The following is a 21,213-nucleotide window of genomic DNA, read 5'->3' on the forward strand; positions in this document are numbered from 1 at the left end:
CAAAGTATGACTATCGAAAATGCATTCGTGGCCAAAAACTTGTTCATAATACAAGTGTAGTTACAATACAACTTTAGACCATTGAAAACTGTTCAATGTAATATGTATTGTAGAATGAAACTATCTGGGGACGCTTTGAGACTGTATATAATGTAGATAGAAGCAAAATGGCGCGCGGTGGCGTTGCGGAAACGAGAAAATTAGGAAGTGGTTATTGGTCACAATTGCGTTGAGCGTTTCTAACCGCGCTGGGCTCAGTCGACCTATAAAGTGTTAACTTGTTGTTTTATAACTTGAGTTAGATCGCAGTTAGTTTGCCTTTAAGATGATATACAAAATGACTTTTTGATTATTAATAAAATATACTGTCGTCGTCGTGATCAACCCATATTCGGCTCACTGCTGAGCTCGAGTCTCCTCTCAGAATGAGAGGGGGTTAGGCCAATAGCGCTGGCCCAATGCGGATTTAGTTAGGCAGACTTCACACACGCAGAGAATTAAGATAATTCTCTGGTATGCAGGTTTCCTCACGATGTTTTCCTTCACCGATTGAGACACGTGATATTTAATTTCTTAAAATGCACACAACTGAAAAGTTGGAGGTTTCGAACCCACACCCTCCGGAATCGGAGGCAGAGGTCATATCCACTGGGCTATCACGGCTCTACAAATATACTGTAGAAAACTTAAAAGGAGTTAAATCGATTTATCCTCGGTACTTGTGTTGTGATTAGTTTATAAGAGCAAATGTTGAGTTATAGCCGGCACTGCTCAACAGATCCTACCTTCCAAACCGGTGGTAGAGTCACTAGTCACTAACGGACAGACCTGACGATTCAAAACTGATTGTAAATTAAACCTACTTGAAATAGGTATTTCACTTGCGATATTAAAGGAGTTACAGCAGATTTTTTATCTCACTCTTGTACTATCAACAAACAATGAGAAAATAGTAAAATACCTCTAAGTTTCAGTTTAAGATTTGTACTAATTTAGTATATTTTTTCATCTGTTCCACAGAGAACGAGTAACCTTTTATGACGATTAAAACAAGACAATTTTACACGAGCCTACTTATACATTGTACAATATAACAACTACAACAAGTATCTGTTCACTTTCAAAGAACGAATTCACAACAAAGCTTTCCACCCTGCATTAAAGACAATTAATTTCGCCCAAAGAATATGAACCAAAAGCGATATTTTACGCTACACATTAGTGAATGTAAAAGCGCGAAGCAATGGAACATTAAGAATGTACAAGGAAATTTGACAATAGCAAGCAATATCCCAAACATAAAATGAATACATTTTCCATGAATAGCGAATTTTTACTCTTATTGTGTTTCATTTACAATGGGTCGGCCGGGTAAAAAAGCGTCATTCTAAAGGTGGGTCCGCATGGAGGGCAACGCAGTCAATAGTGAAGGGTGGCAGGGGGTAGCGCTGAAGATATTAAATAATGGTCGCTGCGAGTCATCTACGTTGCACCCGCGGCCTTTCTTTGCGAACCCCGACCCCTGCTGAAAAATGTAACAGCAAAGCAGGCTGGCTCCCCACTTAGTCTTCAAATTTTTAATCAATACCCTGAGTACCTGAATAGGTACTTCATTAACTGTATGAATATAAGTATTCCTTGCTTTTATAGGTTTTTATTAATGAAATAGGTGTTTAATGAAAAAAATATTAATAGATTTTAGCTGTAATTTAAATAAACAATATCTAATTAGGACCTTTTTGTTCGTAATTTGTATTAATTGGAATGTCTAATTAATTAAAAAAGATTAATTTTCCTCGAGATAACACAATCTTCGGTACGTCTACTTAGTTAGCGAGAGAATACCCCGGGGCGGCGCGCCGGGGGATATATTTAGAAGAATTTCATGAACACAAGCTACAAATTATATTATACGAGACTAACTGAAGAGTCACCGCTCTTCAACGGGAACGAAGGGCTCTCAGCTTCTGAATTCTAATTGTTAACCGAGATAGATTGTACTTGTACATTCTACGTTGCTTATTTTACTGTAAGAAACATGATTCGCTAATGTTATTAATTTACAAAGTGCGGCGTGAAATTGTTTATTAGACATAATGTAGTACAAATTGAAACGCTATTCGCAGCAGTGGCGAAGGATGGAATTTAGATGAAGGTAAGCCGTCCCAAAGAAAAGGAAATTCATACAGCGTGATACAAACTCCGGCTTCTCATACATCATCATCATCATATCAGCCGATGGACGTCCACTGCAGGACATAGGCCTTTGTAGGGACTTCCAAACATCACGATACTGAGCCACCTGCATCCAGCGAATCCCTGCGACTCGCTTGATGTCGTGAGTCCACCTGGTGGGGGGTCGGCCAACACTGCCCTTACATACATACATCCATACATATTCATATTCATTACAACAATGAATATGTATGGATTTTTAAATGATAACCCGGCCGGAATCGGTTTGATTGGACTCTTCGCCGCTGATACGCAATAGGTACAAAGTTATGTAACAGGAGATGGTCATAAAGTAGGAGAACATTAAATTTATAGCGGTCACTCAAGTCTGTGGTAGACGATAACACTAGTAATGAGTATGTTAGTTATAAACAAGATGGTTCTGGATGTGGAGTTACAGAGATCACATGCGGCGCGCCACCGACACCGGTCGGCTCGTATCCGGCGGGTTGGGGCGGCCGCATAAACAAACTGACTTTTTATAGAGCGCTTCTGCGATTCGTTGAGCGTTCAGCCATGCTGCTCTTTGCTTCTAAAAACAGATGTTTATTACGGACAGATACACTGTTTAAGGTACGGCAACTGCGAACAACATGATTACGAACTATGTTACAAATTACCCGATTTAGTTGTTACTTGTTACCCATTTTGTTTACTGTGTAAGTTATTTCAAATAAATAAATATCGTTTTTCTTGCTTCGTAAATTAGGTTGAGTTATTATGTATACAGACTACAAATAATCTGGTCACATTTAATGAGTACATAGAACTAATAAATTAATCGATAGTGCAGAAAAGGTCGAAGTCAATGTTGACCTCATGTCTTATCACTGTTTAAAGACAAGAATATTATTGTTTTAATTATTATTAAGTTAATATTACTGCCATTGTATTTGGAAATGTTTCGAAATGTCATTATTTTCTAGTAGATTGATTGATATTTTCTAGTAGATTCATCAATAATTTACTAGTATAACTTTTGTCACCTGTAATCTAGTAGCTATTACATTTAGTACAGGTACAAATTATAATATAGGTAAAGTCTTTCGTAGATAATAATTAATCATAATTAAGGATAGACACGGACGGCTGGTGCATGTCATCGCGCTCACAATTACAATTAGGTACATATATGACCAACAATTAGGGGTAATTGATCTTAACTGGACTAAGCGTGTAAAACGTTATAGCAGAGACATTGTCATTTTCAAATATTTTATCTACGCGCTTTCCGATAGGTACTTAAAGTATACGCCGGTAACTGCGTTTAAGAAAAATAGCCTATTGTTACCGCTTTATTTGTAAAATATTAAGAACTGCTACTACTTTACTATTCCTACAATTACTAGAAGTCTAGAACTAATTACTATTAGGTAGGAATCCTACTAATTGTAGCCTGAGCCTGGGGTAAGCAATGATTAAGCTTTACCCTGGAAGACATTTCCAAAATCCAAATCTCTTAGTGACGCAGCTGCGATCCCCATAAGCAGTGGCGTACACTGCATACAAGCATTAAAGTACTGCATACCCTAAGAGTTGTTTTCTTAAGGCTTATTAAATGAAGATTTTCCCAGTTTCATTATTTTTTCTTATTAGTACATGCCCTGTTCGACAACCTTATGCACGCCACTGCCCATAAGCCTACAGCAAATACACAATCGGAAAATAAATCAATGCTGGACATGGAAATAAAGCGCAACCGTGTCAATTGAAAAACTACCATTACTTTTTTCGTATATATTTCAAAAGTTCTGTGGCAGATCTTCACCAATTCTTATTTAATTAATGTTTATTTGAATTTTCGTAAAACAGTAAGAATAATATTTTCATACGATTACAAAGAGGTCGTAGCTTATTTGTGTAGCCTAGGAATAAGCCTAAGCTCAAGTACTGTATAAATACATGATAAATTTCCTTTGTATGTTCTTTGGTGACTTGTATAGAGTTATTTATTTGGCATCATAAATACAGTTTACCGAGAACCCGTATTCATCTATTGCTTGATGTTACATTAAACATAAAATCAGCAATATTTCTCTTTGTATAGAAGTCCGCGACAGCTTTGCAAAGAGTTCAGTTTATTTCGGGCGACTTACAACTACTTCTTACTTGCCTCCTATTTCAATGACACAAAGACTTTAGAAAACCATATATGACCCATAACGCTAACTACTCGCGGAAACCTCATGCAAATTTGCTTATGAGTGATGCTTGGATAAATAAACCGTATCGTTTGCGTGACAATTGCATTGCACGTACGTAAATTTACAACACTCTACTAACTTCGCAAATCAACTGTGCTTACTCTATACTTCTATAGTGTTGCGCCACAACTTTATTTTCGAAGTCAAGCTAGTCAAGTGAGCGCTCGCAAATATTGCAGACTGCGAAGTTATAAAGTTTACATAATACAACGAAATACAATATATTATCGCAGACGTTATCGAATATAAAAATATTTTTTGAATATAAAACTATGTTTTTGTTTAAGTAAATGAATGTTTAATAAATAAGTATTATAATAATAAGTGTTTAAATAACTCACCATCAATTAAATTATATAAGTATTGAACTGAACTAAATAATAATAGAGTTTGTATAGCCAATATAAACTCCAATATAAACTCTACCAATATAAACTCTACCTTAACCTTGCTTAATGTACCTTTACCTTGTTAATGAATTTTCGATACGATCTATTCGAGAGATTAAGGGCATGAAAAGTTAATCACAAAAATGTGCCAAAAGAGGTTGTAAAAACCGAGAAACATGCTTACTAAAGTGTTTTTCAGATAGCATGGGTACAGTGGCAGTCGCCTGTATGACGTTCATAATACGTACAATTATCGTGAATCGCGGCAAACTTTCAAGAGCGGAACGAACTGTTACCCGCACCATCCTACATGGAACGAACTGTGATCAAAATAAGAACTCGCTCGTTGTCTATGTTCGCGTCGAATGTTGTTTCTTTATTCAATATTCAATAAAAGTTAACTATGTCATGTTAGATTGGTGTGATGATCTGATCCAATGATAAAATAAAATAACCTAAAAAGTAGGCTTTAATAAATATTATTCTTTGTTATTCTTGTTCCAAATTTCAATTAAATCCGTTCGCTGCTTTTGCGTACGATACTCATACATTTTCATAAAATTATTAAAATAACATCTGTGTATGTAAGAAACATAGCACAAGTAGAAAGTAGTAAAAGTAAGAATATAATAGCCAGATTCCATTTAACGTTTCCTAAGACAATTATAATAGCTATAAAACGCATCGAACACAATACTTGGGTAACGAGAAAACTTTACGGCTGGAGTGTGCTCTAAAGAAACTGCTTTCACAAATATTGCCTGAGAAAATAATATGTCAGATAAAACAATCATATAGGTATACAATATCAACAGTATAGTGTTTTTCTGGATTAACAGTGCTTGTACGATGAATCTGCTTGGATCAATCTGAATAAAATACAGACATACATATTAAGCTCCACAAAAGCTAAATATCTGTATAATTTTTAAGCACAAGAATCAAATTAATAAGCCACGAAATTGGAAATAACATTAAAAACTTTTACTTCACATTAAACTTATACAATGGTACTGTCTCGTACATCGAGACTGATTGATTTACGATATCATATTTTATAGGATCGTTTAGTTTCCTTCAACTTGGAAGAAGTCTTATAAATTTCAGTCTTTTTATTTAAGTTCCCTAGGGAATAAAATTTAAAATACTTTGTTCATAAGTTCTCCAATACTGAAAAGTTTGTATTAAATTTTAAACCCCGGTGGGTACTGGGTTGAAGTGCATTAATGGATGCAGTTTAAAAACTATAGAAACTCTACAGTATTTGTCAATAGACTCGACACAGAGGGTCATAGATTTCCACCCGCTGGACTTTTGTTGCAGCCATTCTAAGTCTTAACGACAACGCAGGGGAAGGGAATTATTGGTTATATTTAAAAATACAGCTAGTATTTTTTCTATTTAAAAAATCAGTGCAAAGAAAAGATTTAATAAAGGACACTGAACCAAATCCACACCCCATTTTTTCCACACAAAATAGGTACTACAACATTTAAAATGACCCTTTTTATTCGCAAATAAATCCCGTGACACAAATAAATTCGAATTGTGTCAGCGTCACGTAGAATCACACGTGATAAATGTGATGTGGAATGCGAAATCCTAGCGCCTTGTCCTTCTTTACTTGTATTGAGTAGGGGTGCCAATCATGTGGTCTTATTATTTCATTGAAAAAAAAAAATTAAAGTATCGTGGGAAGGTAGTTAAAACCATATCGCTAACTGTGGCTCAAAGTCACTCAGCGGGCAATGGAGCGAGCTATGCTTGGGGTTTCTCTGCGTCATCGAATCATCGAAAAATCAGACGAACCAAAGTCACTGACATAGCTCAGCGAGTCGCGAAGCTGAAGTGGCAATGGTCAGGCGGCAGGCCACATAGTTCGAAGAGCCGATGGACGTTGGGGTCCCAAGGTGCTGGAATGGCGACCCCGCACCGGAAAGCACAGTTTTGGTCGACCCCCCAATAGGTGGACCGAAGACATCGAGCAGGAGGACCGTTGGATCCTGGCGGCTCGAGACCGTTTTGTTTGGAAGTCCATGCAAGAGGCCTATGTCCAGCAGTGGACGTCCATCAGCTGATAATGATGAAGATGATGACTTGGGGTATTGTCACTTCAACATTCTCCAGCTCAATCATTGTTCAAGTCATTAGAATCGTCTTAATTTGGGGAGTGAAATACAGATATATAGGTGTTTATTCAATAGTCAATAGACACAATTGATATGTATAAACTTGTTTTGTATTACTTTTCAATCAACTAATTCAGTTATTCTAGAGTTACGTACTTCTACTAAACCATCTAATATTACAGACCCAAAACTTAGCCTCGGCCCTGGGGACTGGGGAACGGACCCAGAGGACCTCCGTCTTGTAAATCAACAAAATCTGTCGTAGTTTGTTATTGATAGCACCCCTAGTCGTATCAACATCAAGCTGTCTGTATGTACATTCGTGAACACAAGTACTAAAAGACAGAACGAGTGTGAAACAATACTAAGAGATGAATATTTAATATGTGCTCTATGATAACGGAAGCTCTTTTAGATATATTAATGAAACAGTTAATGATGATGACAAACATGAAAGAGTTTTGCATTCGGAAAATTGCTCTTTTAGTTTCATGAAAAAAAAAAGTTTAAAGCTCTTTTAGTTGTGAGAAAAAAATAATATAAAGGCAGTGAAATACGTTCGTGACGGATTTACTATTCATAACGTTTTTGTCGGAGCTTAGTTACGTTTTGTGAGGGGCGGATGGATGTTGATTCGCTTCCAGTGGGATTTCTTGTAGCGAATATTACTTTACAGTATTAATATTCAGTGCTTCGCAGTACTGTACGTGATATTAATATGGACTAAGAGATAACCTCATTTTATGAAGACTTTTTTTTATTCCTTACAAGTTTTCTAATTAGACACGGCTGAAGCCTTCCACCAGTTAGACCTGGACCAATCTACACGAACGATTTGATCATTACTTACGAAGCTACTGGAATTTAAAGGGTCAATTTTGCGGCGCTGCCATGGATCGCTAAAAACGCTCCACACTAAAGAATGACGTCGTCGCTGAGAGAGATCGTTAAACTTGTATGGGCGTTCAAACAAAATTACAAATATCATTATTATTTGTCCGTTTATGTATAGTTTACTTCATAGAATGAAAAATATAACATTAAATATAAGGAAGCTAAAAAATAATGACATTTTATCTAATTACGTTAAAAGATTTTGAATTGATAGTTAAATTTTATAAACATCCAAACAATCTTAGTTTTTTTATGCATTAATTAATAAGTATATTGAAACCTTGCCATCATCCTTATTTAGACTGTGATGTCCTTCAACAGTGCTTGCCGACGTTGGCGCTGGGAGGATGGACTGACAAATAAAATAAAGTATATCTAGCTATCGCAGGCTCTCGTTCCAATATGCTGATCACACACCGCCGTGAGAGCTTTTAAATGGCTAAAATAGACGCGCACAGCGTAAACGACCGAAAATGCGGGTAGTGCTGCGTCACGGGGTCGACTAGTGGTGTTTAGTGCTGACGTCATCACATTTTCATACGTAGATCAACAGCAATGTGGGATCTAATATACCTACTACACACCGAGTTTAGCAAAGGGTGCAGTGTACCGAGTAACCTACGGACAACGTAGTTATGCATATGGATGATACACGCTGTTTGTTCTTATTTTCATAAATTTGAATATTATATAGCTACTGAATAATGTAACAATAAAACGCGGCGGTACACGTAAAATTGATAATTCAGGCCGCTGACTTGGCTTCCCTCGAATTTAGTAACAACAAAAAGAGAACCAACAGTTTGTTCAGACTGAAATAAAATGAAAAACAATATGCTCTAAAAATGTAAATTATAATTTTGTAGCAATTCATTACATAACTCCATACGCATTCTTCCCCCTTATACAATAAGTGTTTGCATAAATATATACTAATGTGAGTTGGAAACCATTTTGAAACTTCCATAACATGCGGGCCTGCAGAGGCGTAATTGTGGACACAATTGATAAATTAGTCCCTAGCACGTTAGCCGCCTGCATTGAATACCATATCCCTATTAACGAGTGGAATGTTGACACAATTGGACGTACAGTTCACGAACTAATCCAATGACGGGATGCTGATATGACGGAGAGAGTTCCTAATTGCAATACTGGCGCGTGTGAAACCACCAATTATATTCCCTGCATCAAATGTTTCACTACGTCATTTCTATGTTAGTGTAATCATATTATTATATTTTGATATTGTAAAAGATCAGTTTGTTGTCAATATATTTATCATACATGGTTTTCATTATCAAGCCTATTTAAATTCCAGGCCAAGCTTCTATCATTATAGTAGACTAGCTGACACCGCGCGATTTCACCCGCGTGATTCCCATTACCGTAAGAATACGGGGATAATATATAGCCAATAGCCTTTCTCGATAAATGGGATATCTATCACTGAAAGTTTTTTAAAATCGGACCAGTAGTTCCTGAGATTAGCGCGTTCAAGCAAACAAACAAACAAACTCTTCAGCTTTTAATATTGCTATAAGTATAGATTACACATGATCAGTGTGATGCCAATATATTTATAATACATGGTTTTCATTAGCGGCCTATTTTAATTCCAGGCTAGGCGTCTGTCATTATAGGAGATGGGATATAGATCCAATGTAGGTTATCGTGCTAAGGGTGATAACATTAAATTCTTAAAGATTACGGCCAGATATTAATTATAACAACCGGGACCGACGGTTTAACGTGTATTGTGTAACCTCCAACTTTCCAACTCTGGGCTGAGAATTTTTACTGATAACTTTGAAGAAAGAAAAGTTCAGTTCAACTTTATAGCCCAACCCAGAACTCGAATCCAGAAAAAAATAAGTAATTAATTAATAAAAAAAATATCCTTAAATTCAAAAAAGAAACAAGTACAGTACAGAATAGTCAGACAATCTCAGACGCTAATCCCCGCGAGTTTCCTAGATGATTTTTACAAAGTATAAAGTTTTTCAAGAGGAAAGTTTCGTCTCTATTCAGCAATAATTTTTCTCTGGAAAGCAAATTTATAAACGTTTACAATCACTAGCGCTATTCCGTAACGATGTCTTTATTACTTCGATAGGGTGAGCTTAGAACTCATATCCATCTCTCTATATCAAAGATTTTATACTATTAGATATGTCACTAGGGCGTCGAAACTGTGACGCACAGAAGTGTATGATTGTCTTAATTTAATTTAGTCGTTTACTAAACAACGAAAGTTAAACCAATCATGCCTAAATATTGTCTACAATGTCGAGTTGTGTGTTCAAGAGGTGTAAAAACTATATAATATGTATACATAAATATAATTATAATGTAGGTAAATACAAAAATGTGCTTGTGTGAGCATAGTGGAGTAGCTAAATTTGGATCACTTTTTGCGGAGTTTTTGTAAGCACCGTAACATATCAAATAGTGTAAAATCTTTGCTCTATTTACAAGTGTCGTGTTGGACAAAGAGAGTTCGGTTAATGGGTTACAGGACCTAGCTTATAAAAATACACATACGAAACATAACATTATACGCCTAGAACGTATCAACATTTATTATTTAAACATCAACTTTCCTACGAATGAAGTTAAAAGTTACTTACACTTGGACGTTTTTAAAAACTTGCACCTTATGCAAGATAAAATTTTAAAATCTTTTAGCTTTTCTATTGTTTCTAGGAAAATAATAGCTTGAAGCCGAGGCCGGTGAGCACTAAATTACAGTAAGTAAGTAGACATCGCAGCAGGTATTTGAGATAGAAGAACGATTCATCGCTACATATTTAACTTAAAGTCTCTGCTGCGCTGAGTTAATGTCTGTTCGTTTTTATCTCAGAAATTTTTAATAATTTCTACTTATAAAACCAGAAAATCTGGCAAGTTATAGATAAGAACTTATATAATGAGCCGTGATAGCCCAGTGGAAGTGACCTCTGCCTCCGATTCCGGAGGGTGTTTGTTCGAATCCGGTCCGGTACATGCACCTCCAACTTTCCAGCTATGCGAATTTTAAGAAATTAAATATCACGTGTCTCAAACAGTGATGGAAAAACATTGTGAAAAACCTGCATGTACCAGAGAATTTTCTTAATTCTCTGCGTGTGTGAAGTCGTGGGTTAGGCCAATAGTCCACCACGCTGGTGGACTATTGGCCTAACCCCTCTCATTCTGAAAGGAGGCTCGAGCTCTGTAGCGAGCCGAATATGGGTTGATAATGATAATGATGATGACTTATATAATAAACATCTAATTCAATCAAAGCCCAGGTATAGACCTCTTGAAAAAATATTTAACTACAATAATTTGCGTTTGTTTCTGTAATTATATCCGTCGATTAACCAACTAGTGCGTGAAACAGCGCTGTCACGCACGCGTTTATTAGGAAACTTAATAATCGTATTCTAACGATTTCTGAAACACAAGTGAATAATATAATTAACCGTTAAGGTTTGTTTTTATAAAATACTATGCGTAAATAAAATAAAATGCGTAGATCGGTTTTGTAGATCCAAGGATTACGCCCTATAACACCACAAACTTTACCGCTTTATTAAATTAGTCTAGATATAGAAAAGCAGCGTCATTGCATCACAGGCGCTCCGCTCGAGCGGGCAAATCTCTTTGAAACCGCTCCAGGGGTGTGTTACCTACTCTATTATATGGGTCGCCGCTCCCGTTAATTAAGTCTTTTATTACGTCGTCTACAAAATATTGCTTACATTTTTCTTCTTATATACAGAAAAATATGAAAATATTACGAAGATACTTTAGCCACTTGAACTGAATAAGCACATTTCGGCTGGCTCATATTGTAATAAACATTTAAGTAAGAAAGACAACGAAATTGTCTTGTACGTAGTACTTACGATAATTATTATTAACATATGTAAGTAGTCTGTTAAAAATGTTTATATATTTATTTATTTTATATTATGAATAAAAGTTTCATCATTATCAACCCATTTTCGGCTCACTGCTCAGTTCGAGTCTCCTCTGGGAATGAGAGGGGTTAGGCCAATAGTCCACCACGCTGGCCCAATGCGGATTGGCAGACTTCACACACGCAGACAGTTATGAAAATTCTCTGGTATGCAGGTTTCCTCACGATATTTTTCCTTCACCATTTGAGACACGCGATATTTAGTTTCTTAAAATGCACACAACTCAAAAGTTGGATGTGCATGCCCCCGACCGGATTCGAACCCACACCCTCCGGAATCGGAGGCAGAGGTCATATCCACTGGGCTATCACGGCTCCTGTTTTGAAACATAGAATGTCTCGTTACTGTAAGCTATATTATGTTAAACTCGTAAAAGCAACCCTACAAGGGTTTTCTTTGAGAGAGGATGTAATTAAAACGAAGGCCACACCAAATTATCCAAGAGACGGAGTTCAAAGCGTTCAGCGCCTTGACAACAAGATCCTTGACGACAATAGGGTGCAATACGAGGACAAAGTCTATGTATACTCAAAAATAACTTTCCGAATGGTAAAATAATTTTCAAAATCAGTTTAGTAGAGCCATAGATTATCCCATAAAACACTACAAACTTTACCTCTTTATAATATCAGTAGAGATAATTTATAATACAAGTTATATACGCGGCCTATAAGTTGGCATAACACTTTTCGGATGATATAGACGCATGTACCAGTGACCATCGCAACACCTAGACAACGTTACAATCATGTACAGTAAGTATGTTCAATTATTTGACATATTTAACGTACTGGGCAACCACGAAGTTGGTAGTACCACTCTATGGTATATTATAATTGTACCAGCGCAGATGACCGCCATTTTGGTTCAACTTAATTGCCGAAGGCAATACCAAAACAAAAGCTTTGCGTATGCCTAAACTTATCGCGCTTATCCTACGCGCTACCAATGATTTTTATACTAGAGATGGGGCACTAGCGCATCAAAACTGAGGTGAGCAAATGTGAAAGATTGACTTAATTTCATTTAATCCCTTATTAAATAAACAACGAACGTTATTTAAACAAATAATACCTAAATATCGTCAATGTCGAGTTGTGTGTTCAGGAAGTATAAAAATTATATATAGATAAATATATAATGGAATTAAAGACAAAATTGTGCATGTGTGCGCTCAGTGGAGATGCTAAATTCAGATCAGTTTGCGGTGATTTTGTAGGGACGTAATCTATCTATAGTATAAAATTATCATTGACCGAGACCAAGTAAGTACATTGCGGTGGCTATTATCTGCCAAAAGATTTCCAATGCATTCGCATAAGAGTAGGTAATTAAAAGAACAGAATTTCTCTCGATGGTATGCTGGTATCTCACGCAAATCACCGAGGTAAGTCACGGAATGTATGGACCATTAAACCGACAATTTGCATTTCCCCTATGCTATCAAATATGCGTATTTTACAAAATGAAAACTAATCACTATCACAGTTTCACACTCCAGTAGGTAAAAGCGATTAATGCATTCACAAAAATATATATTAATCATTTTTTTAATACGATTTATGAATGAAACTAACTTTAGAAGGATGACGAACTTTGAATTAGAATCCAGGATAATTGTAGGTACCTAATTTGTATTTTACAAATCTCACGACACTGTTGATCATGATCAATAGGTAATAGAATAAAGAAAAAAAGCTGAATACTTGTTTATTGTATTCTTTCACTGAAATAAAAAAGAATGAAAAGTTAAATTAGAGTGTATTCTAAATAAACAGAAAAGAGAGAAAAAAAAACAAAACCTAATTAAAATGGTTTGCAAACTAGCATTATGTGATCCTAAAAGGGTCTCCACTCAGCAAATTGTGAGCGAACATACGATATTTTTCATCGCATATGAAGTTTAATGTAAGAGCAATAGACGAATACGAGTAAAATATCAGTTAAATGGTTTCCGTGTACGGTGTAACCATAAGTACCCACTTGCACACCTACTACACAGTGTCAGTAGGCCGTACTAAGCGGTTCGTAGAAATAATACTCTCACATAGAACAGGTCTGTGTTGTCTAGACGCAAAGATAACCAACTACATGTTGGCTTTCTCTTATTTCAAAAGTACGTTTCTCAAGATCAGTTCGAGACGCACATTTCTCGGCCAAAACCTATAATTGTGTCAACGGCTTATATTTGAAACAACCTTGCCGCAAATTTATGTATTCACAGAGATTCCGATGAGACGCAATAAGGTTAATGACATATATAAATTAATAAGTTTGGACAGTGTACGCAGACACGAAGACGTCCGATGTATTTCGTACAGTAGTCGTAGTGTATAATCCTGGTTGACAGGCGCCGAACGCGTCCCTGAGCCATCACCTACGGGTAATATCGATCTTATTTGAGCTTGATTAACTCGGACGTTGTCGACGTGCTAATAATATCCCAACTCTGGCACTGATCCAGGAGAGGCCTTAATGGTACTTCGATACACGACAAGTTTTAAAGTTTACACATTTAATATGTCTACCGACTTGATATCGCTACTATCTCGACAGATTATATATCTCTATTTTCTTTGAAAACGTTCTAACCGTGTAACGCGTTTTGGTGTGGGTGTGGATTTTTTTAACCATCGTTAATGAGCCTTTATAGGTCCATTGAATCACTAAATATTTCGTTTTCTCTGTAAAAATACCTATTTGATGTGAAATTGCCTGAAGCGTATATACAGCTAAGATTCTAAACATGGCGTAGCAAGCCCCGTTCGAAACGATGAGTGCTTCTCCGTGACCCCAAGAAATTGATTTCACTCCATCCGGTGAAAATCGAACGTATATTGCATGAGCTACAAAGCCGATCGTTGAATGAAAAATGATTTTCCGACCATCGCTTTTTAAACTACGGACAGGAGATTGCGTTCAATATTATTTTTTGCGGGTATCTTGTTATTCATTGTTTTGGCATGAAAGTTGTCACTGTCTAGATAAATCATGCAAAAGTTCACAGTTATATGCGGCAAAGTTAAAAATAACAAAATATCAAACAATAACATAATATAAATACATATAATATCCATGAAGAATAGCGAAAAATGGAAGTGTGTTGCCACATAACTTCCATTTTTGTTACACACTTAATGTTTTATATTACAAACTCGACTTATTGTAAACTTGTTTATTAGGTACACATGTTATTGTGTCTACACATGTTTTGGAAGCTTCCTTACAGCAGCGCTATCTGTTATACAATTTAAGTTCAATGTCTGTTTTGTAAAAATCTACAAGTATAACTACTACATTCTACTACATTTGCTGGTGGGAGGCTTCGGCCGTGGCTAGTTACCACCCTACCGACAAAGACGTACCGCCAAGCGATTTAGCGTTCCGGTACGATGTCGTGTAGAAACCGAAAAGGGGTATGGATTTTCATCCTCCTCCTAACAAGTTAGCCCGCTTCCATCTTAGACTGCATCATCACTTACCATCAGGTGAGATTGTAGTCAAGGGTTAACTTGTAAATAATAAAAAGGTACTCATTATGAGTATAGAAGGTAGTAATAATCATAAAAATTGAGTGTCATGGATTAAAATTACCAAAAATTGGGAATAGTGATGACTGATAATCGATACGTACAATAAGGAAATCAAAAACAAAACATTTTTGCCTTTCCTTTCAGCCTGATCTGACACGTGGATAATAGACTAACATGTACAGAACTGTTTTTTATGCGGAGTTAAACGCAATAGTTTGTATGGATGTTTATTTTTCTTTAACGCCGCTACTACTGAAGCGATTTGGCTGAAATTTGGAATGGAAATAGATTTTGAATTCATCATCCCGGTAAAACCCATGGTTCTCCCGGGATTTGTGAAAAATTTAATTCCACGCGGATGAGGTCGCGGGCGTCTGCTAGTTAAGATCATAAAAACGAAAAAGAGGTACCTGCAAAAATCGAATTTAATGCGGAAGAACCTCAGGCCTCCGCAGGTAAACAAAAAATGCAGGCTACAAATACAATATAACCGACTTAAACGAAAGGAATTTAAGAACAATTTGCAAAATTGAGATTTATACACTGATGCCAAATATCAATTTACGAAGAAGTTACATTTTACATTCCACTGACAACCTGACAATGACCCAACAAAAACACGATACACGTGCGTTGCCTCTTAACGAGAGTTTGGCGAAACTTGTTTTTTTGGAAGCATCGCTGTACAACAGTTCGTAACTTTTCATTACCACTATTAAACGCCAGAGTAGGCACAGCCGTTTCGGTTTGCGTTGCTCACTAGTAGTTACTAATTCTGAAACTTTCAGTTGGGTTTTAAATCCCTAGAGGCGTGTGATAGTCCCGGCTATTTAAACTAGTTAGGAATAGATGACAGCAGCATACGAGGCTGACAGGCAGTTTGAGGACCTATCTAGCACAATTGACAATGTTATGGGTCTCAACAGAGAGGTCCTGGGTTAGATTCCCAGCACAAATCCAGTTTGAGGACGCAATTGATAGTGATGTGGATCTCAACATACGGGTCCTGGGTTAGATTCCCAGCTCAAATCCATTTAGTCTATACTTAAAATTATAAATGAGAAAGTAAGTCTGTCTATTACCTTTTCTTGGCTAAACCATTGAATCAATTTAAATGAAACTTGGTATAGAGATAAAGTGAACCTTAGAGTTAGTGGATTATTCCGGGAACAAGTAGCCCAACATGGGCTACTTGTTCCCGGAATAATCCATGGAGTAAAAAAAAAGATTTTACGCGAACGAAGTTGCGGGCGTCCGCTAGTAGGTATTTTATAATTTGGTATGGTAGGTATCGGCCGTGGATAGTTACCACCTTAGGCAAAGACATATCGCCAACTGATTAAGCGTTCCGGTACGATGCCGCGTAAAGAAACCGCATCAACACTTAACATCTGCTGGCCTATTCACTATTTCGGTCTTTATTATCAACCCTATAAAATAAACATCAAATAAATTGAGAAATGTCATCCATACCGACTGTATGATATCAACCAATAGGCACCGGATGACATTTGTTACATACTCTCAATTTCGTATATGTCGACTAGCATACGTCAAAGATAGTGAATTATTCTGCAGATGAAATAGCAGCAAAGGGTTAACTTGTCACTGAATAAAAAAAAGGGCAGCCGTCTGGAGCAAGCGACGTAAGATAGTGGGCTTTAAACGTCTATCGTATCTTCTACAGAATCGATCAATATCAATAACTAATGCTTGCAGTGAGCACACATATTCCAAGTTTGGTTATAAGAATAGCCAATTTATATGCAGCGCTAAATCAGAAAACATGACAACGGCATATTCTACATTATACGACACCCTGAGTTTATACACGTCAGGGTTCAAATTAGCTTATAGGCATCAAGCGACGAAGGTTGATTTATATTCAAAACAGGTGCGCGTTTGAAGGTATCACCACCACGCCCGTCATATAGAAATGCGTATGCCTCGACACGGCAGGATACATTAAATATGTAAACTCACAATCCGATAGACAATATGTACCGCAGTTCATTTTTGGTTGATGCTCTGTTCAATTATGGCATTTAAATATTATATTTACTTTTAGATACGCATTACTATATTAAAGTGTTTTTCACTCTTGAAAGTTTGCCGCGATTCACGATAATAGTACGTATTATGAACATCATACAGGCTAATGTCACCGTACCCATACTATCTGAAAAGACTTAAATCACACTACACATTGAAACTGTTAAAAACATTTTCCCAACGGACGTAGGAAAAATATGTTATCCGAAAAACAAATCTATTTTTCGCGGATGAAGTTTTCAAGAATTCGTCTTATTAGATAGATAGAGTTACAGATACGTAGTTTGTTTATAATATTTAAAATCTTGCAGTTGAAGTATTTTTCAACCCATTTCTTTAATTTCATTGACACGTCTATTTAAGAAAGTGGATTCGGAATAAGACAGTAAATATTTTATAGTCATCAGAAAGTTCTATATCCTATACCCAAAGCTGTTACGTAAGCAATACGATTAACTATAACTTGTACAATTGCACATAGGCCAAGTAGACTTCATATTTAATAGTGGTGAGTAACCGACACACTGTTAGTTAATTAGACATCCAGACTGTGAGACACGTGTGAGATACATTCAGATGGCGGTGCATGTTAAATTAATCATAATTAATATAATATGCCTACTTTCATCGAGCAACAATAGGAACAGTGACATTAAATATTAGTTAATTTCAAAATAACAATAAAAGCTCATTTTACAAAGTTAATTCGATATGTTGGGATGGTCTGGTTTGGAACCATAAAGTAAGTCATAACTATTCTATGCGACAGTAGAGTATTTTATATCAGCATGTAGGTAAAGTATCGTCAACACAGACAAATATAGGCAATGGGCATGAGCGATCAAAATCAAAATCAAAAATCATTTATTTCAAGTAGGCTCAGTTTACAAGCACTTTTGACAAGTCAGTTGACTATTTGTAAAGATTCAGGATCAAATAAACCAATCAATAGCGCACTTATAGAAACAGTGCTATTTCGAATTTATTTATGCAGAGTCGAAAGTTCATGTGATAACGTGATATATGACGTATCGGTAGTCATACCTGACTAACATTTTCGTGTTATGTATTGATGATGATTTACACCGGGACATCAGAACACTCGGTCACGTGGAAAATTGACATTACGCGCATTTACAATCGATAAAGCTAACAAAAGCAAATATAAGAATATCCAAAGATATCTTATGAACATCAAAATAGAGAAAACAATCATACAGCATAGGTATTCAAGATAGACACGCGGACTATTTTAAACAACGTGGGAGACGACAGTAGACTATTTTTTTGCAGATTGTAATCTTCAGCGCACGACTTCCAGTCAAGTGAAACAGAATACATTAAAATAAGAAAACAATGGATTGATGATAGGTCAATTGATCTATTACTGTCATATATCCAAACATGAGACTAACCCATACACCCATAGAATAGTACTGTGCCCATAGCTAAATGTTTTAAGATATTGTGAAGGGAGAAGCAGCCAGTAATGTATTCATTCAAGCCGTTTAAATTAAAAAAATGCTGTGATTCTTACAGAAGTGGCTTTATTTCAAACTAGCGGACGCGCGCAACTTCGTCCGCCCATAGACCTCTTTAATCCAGCCCTTACAGTAGTATCGCTGTAAAAATTCTTCATACCCATAACCTACCCAGGGTATGAAGAATAATTGTACCAAGTTTCGTTAAAATCCGTCAAGTAGTTTTTGTTTCTATAACGAACATACAGACAAACAGACAAAAATTTTACGCATTTTTAGCATCAGTATCGATCACTAATCACCCCCTGACAGTTTGAAAATATATTTCATGTACAGAATTGACCTCTCTACAGATTTATTTTATTTTGTGTCGGTTTAATGCTGCTGCAGATGCTACGCAGCACCATGAAGCTACCTTCCAAGACCTACGCGACGGCAACCACGTCACCAACCAAGGGGTCTAAAATTTAGCACCAGACTAGCAGTCGTGAACTTTTTTTAATAAGAGGTTGCCAGTGTAATTACGTGCACATGAGCCTTATTACCTATGTCTCAGGTCAATATCGAAGTCAAACTTAAAAATCATTTATTTCAATTAGGCTTAGTTTATAAGTTTCGAACAGTGCGTGTTGCCAGTGATGACCTACGGAACTGAGACTTGGTCGCTCACTCTCTCTCATAAGAAGGCTCAGAGTCACTCAGCGGGCGATGGAGCGAGCTATGCTTGGAGTTTCTCTGCGTGAAAGAAACAGAAATGAGGATATCAGCAGAAGAACCAAAGTCACCGATATAGCTCAGCGAGTCGCAAAATTGAAGTGGTAATGGGCAGACCACATAGTTCGAAGAGCCGATGGACGTTGGAGTCCGCACCGGAAAGCGCAGTGTTGGTCGAGCCCCCACTAGATGGATCGAGGACATCGAGCGGGTTGCAGAGAGTCGCTGGATGCGACTCGATACTGTGATGGTTCGAAGTCTATACGAGAGGCCATGTCCAGCAATGGAAGTCCATCGGCTTATAATGAGGATGATGATGAAAATGGTGATAATAATTAGTCGAAAACATAAAATTAAAGTTACGAGGGTTCCAAACGCGCCTTGGTCTCGGAGAGTCCAAGTCCATGATGTACACAGGACGGCGTACTTTACGTAGAAAGTGTGCTTGCATGCCCTGTAAAGTGTTGCTCTATTTATAGGCGACGGGTTCCCACTTCCCATTTATCATTATGTGGCCCACCCGTCCGTCCGTCAATTAAAAAAGAAGCTATGGCTTAGTTTCTGTACTTTGGGTCACAAAGTACAGAACCTGACTAGCAGAAATTCAATTCGTTGTAAAATGCGAATAAAATTCCCGAGAGTAAATTTTTCCAATTAAAAACAAAAATGTGGACACCGGAGTTACGTAGTTTATCACTTTAATATAGGTTCGTCAAAATCCAATATTTGTTCATCCAATTAAGCGACAATTTTCCCTATTTCCTCTGCGTGTCATCAGTAGTTTTGTACAGTGTACAACCGATTGCTATGTTTCAGAAATGTCTACTCTAATTTATATTTAATATAATTTTACACAATTCATCACTAACTCAGCGCGCACGTTAATCCATCATTCCGCTGCGCGTCTAGCCATGTTACATATCGATTCTGTCTACAATCGCTAACGCTTCAAAAAATAAATGTATGGGAATGACATTCGTTATCGAAAGGTGATCAACCTATCAATCGATATGTAACATGGCTAGAGAGGTTGTCATTATTACTAAAATCTGATATTAACAATGGTCAGTCAGAAAGATGTCAGAAAACGTTTTCCGCAACTCGCATTGTTGGCAAAGAGACTTGTGCTTCGGAGTTGAACAATAATTAGAGTGCTGATGATAATGATAGTGATGATGAAAGTTAGATTAATGATATAATCATAGAACTGCGTTAGTTGATGTCTGTCTAAAAGCGTTATTTTATCCGCAACCCGCATTGTAGCAGCTTATTGTATGATATCCCTCAATATTTATAAAATTATGCATAGTAGTGGAACAATAAGTAGAATGGTGATGATTGTAATGACATAATGATTGATTTGCGTAATAACCACCATGAAGTATTAGTATTTGTAGATATACTGTAAAACTGAAAATGTTAGTTGCTTTGCTTTTTGTGAAAAAGGTCAACAAAACAGTAACCTTATATTGAACAGACATAAGTACTCAGGTATAATAATGCAAATGGTATGACTTGATTGGCTGCAGTAGGCACCTACCCAACGTATCAATACACATAGAAGTGAACGCATACATACATACATTACACAATGGCTATACGTACACGTATTGC

General features: G+C 36.7%; 1 protein-coding gene across 14 annotated transcripts in view; it reads right to left on the reverse strand.

The window, feature by feature from the left end:
• LOC112049404 (RNA binding protein fox-1 homolog 3) overlaps nt 1-21,213 on the reverse strand; it is a 76,534-nt gene that overhangs the window by 21,411 nt on the left and 33,910 nt on the right. The window lies entirely within an intron of this gene.

Source organism: Bicyclus anynana, chromosome 5, assembly GCF_947172395.1.
Source record: "Bicyclus anynana chromosome 5, ilBicAnyn1.1, whole genome shotgun sequence".
Lineage (NCBI taxonomy): Eukaryota > Metazoa > Arthropoda > Insecta > Lepidoptera > Nymphalidae > Bicyclus > Bicyclus anynana.